The sequence below is a fragment of the Peromyscus californicus genome, unplaced genomic scaffold (genome assembly GCF_007827085.1).
Source record: "Peromyscus californicus insignis strain IS unplaced genomic scaffold, ASM782708v3 Scaffold_14__1_contigs__length_90479793_seg_1, whole genome shotgun sequence".
Taxonomy (NCBI): domain Eukaryota; kingdom Metazoa; phylum Chordata; class Mammalia; order Rodentia; family Cricetidae; genus Peromyscus; species Peromyscus californicus.
Window position 1 is genome coordinate 1,536,154 of NW_026294435.1, and position 2,446 is coordinate 1,538,599.

Genomic DNA, 2,446 nt, shown 5'->3' on the forward strand with positions numbered 1-2,446 from the left:
ATTTCTCTTGTTGATCTGCATTCATTGGTCCAATGTCAGTCTTTGTCATATTTTCTGCATAATCCAGAATGTTGTGGTCTCCTGTTTATACTATTTCTAGAAGAAGTATTTCTTCAGGGAGCATCCTGTGTACAATTTCTTCTTATATGGCCTGGTGTACCAGAGTTAAAACATTCAGTACTTTGATGCTTCCTTCCACCTTTGGAAATCACCTCTCCAATCCAAGCCTCATTACCATAGTTAAGAGAATCAATATTGTTTTTGTATTGAATCTATTCTTCTATGGGTGCTAATCTGATCTTTAAAGGTGCAAGTATCATTTTGCATTCTATATAAGCATTATCAAAAGCCAAAGATGGGGCTAATACTTGTCTTAATTCTTGATCTGATACTGCCTTTGTAAAAAATATCAGTAAATGTTTCTTTTGACCCCTGGAAGACCGTCCCATATAGCTCAATTGGTTTCCTTGGTTCTGGATTTTTTCCAAGCATTTAAAGTTGCTGTATGGCATAGGGATAATGTATGCTCATCAAAGGTAGATTGCACATTTATATCAGTGAAATGGCCCTCACCAAGATTTTGATCATGTGAAATTTCAAAATCTCTAATCTTACCTTGCTATTCAAGGGCCTTAGCCTTAGCCTCTTTCTTTCACCTAGCTTTTCAATTGTAACTGCTGGCTATATTCTAACATAGCTGAGATTAACTGATTCCAGTCATCTGGCATGATCCTGTTTCTAGAAGAACATGTATTTAACATTTATTTCACATATGTTAAATGTATACCAAAGGTAACTACAGCTTCCTTAATGTTTTCTAAATCTCTCATATGAATACATTCCCAGATGTATTCAAAATAACCTTGAGAGTATTTTTCATTTGCTGGCTTTTCACAAACAATTACAGGATAGACCATACCATGAGGAGTTGTTACCTTTGGTAAGTCATCTCTAACTCTGAAGACAATGACAATGTTATTACTTCCCTAGCCTTGATCTTCTGCTTATTAGTTTCCTTATCATTCTTTCTGACAGACTCCTCCAAAGCCTGAAATCAATTAACTATGGCTTTCTGTAGAGTCTGAATCTCCTCTGTTGTAAAGGATTCTAGTGATGCCATTGAATTTTGTTATGTTCATCTGAAACATATGATTCTAAAGACTTTATTCTATTAATTAACAATGATTTTCCTTCCTTAGAAGTTATCTGAATGACATTAAGATTGATCTGAAGATTTATGATTTTAACAATTAGTTATTCACATTTATTATCAATAGAATTAAATTTAATTGTCCAGTTATTAGATAGAAGACTGGAGTTCTTGAAGTAAATTAGTGAATCTAAAAAAATCATTTTAAGTCCTCATTAGCACTTTGCAGTTTGTATCAGTCCCATTAATGTCTCATTTTTGGCATTGTTAATAAGCCAATATTTCAATGATGACAATCACTTTGCTAATTACCATTATGGCAAATATTTTAAATATCCTAAGAAGGTCATATATGTCTCATAACATTTCATTCATTGTATAATTAAAAAATTCTAATATTCCTGACTACTTATATTGTCTGCCATTGTATCCTTAAGATCTGTAAAGAAAAAATGTTTATTTATTTATTTGTTTATTTATTAAGCAGTTTAATGTCTGAAATTATTGTGTAATTTTACCTCAGATAAGATCCTTGAGAGATTGTCCTGAGTGTCCAGATGTTCCAAATATAATGAGCCAGGTTTGGCGAATTTTGGCTGTAGTAGTTATTTGGAGCCAGCAGATTTAGTAGATCCCAGAACGAGCTCCTGTGAACTAAACACTTAATCCAGGCAATAATGCCGTGAGCTGCCAGGATCTCAACAAATAGACAATATACTGAATAATGGCAGTGGCAGCTGCCAGGCAGGCAGGTGGTCCCGGAGGATGCCCAGGGGAGATGATGTGTGTGTGACTCAGCTGTGGCAGCAGGAAGGATGCTGCCTGAGTGGGTAGGGGAGCCACAAAGGTATACTCAGTACGGTCCACGTGTCCTGGTCTCCATTTGCTTGCAAGCTTGTTGCACTGGCAGCACAGGGTGGTAGTGTGGGTGGGAGTTTTGAAAAGACACAGCAGTGCGAGCTGGCATGGAGGGATGCACAATGGCAGCTATGCTGGGTGACGTTCCAGGTAGTATCCAGGAGTGCTGGTACTCAGAGGGTCATAGGCTTTATTACCATGTAGTATATCAAAATAGGAGATGCAAATTTGCCACACTGCAAGTGTAGCTAGCTCTGGCCATGGAACACAGATGTAGCTTAGGAAGGACCAAGCAGTGCTTGGCTGAGTATCAGGGCTATTTGGTCTCTGAGGATGGGATATGAGCTGCTGATAGCAGAGGGCAGATTATACAGGCTGCCTCCAGGTGGCACACAGAGCGGATGTGTGAATGTAGCGGGATTTGGCTAGCTCTCGTAC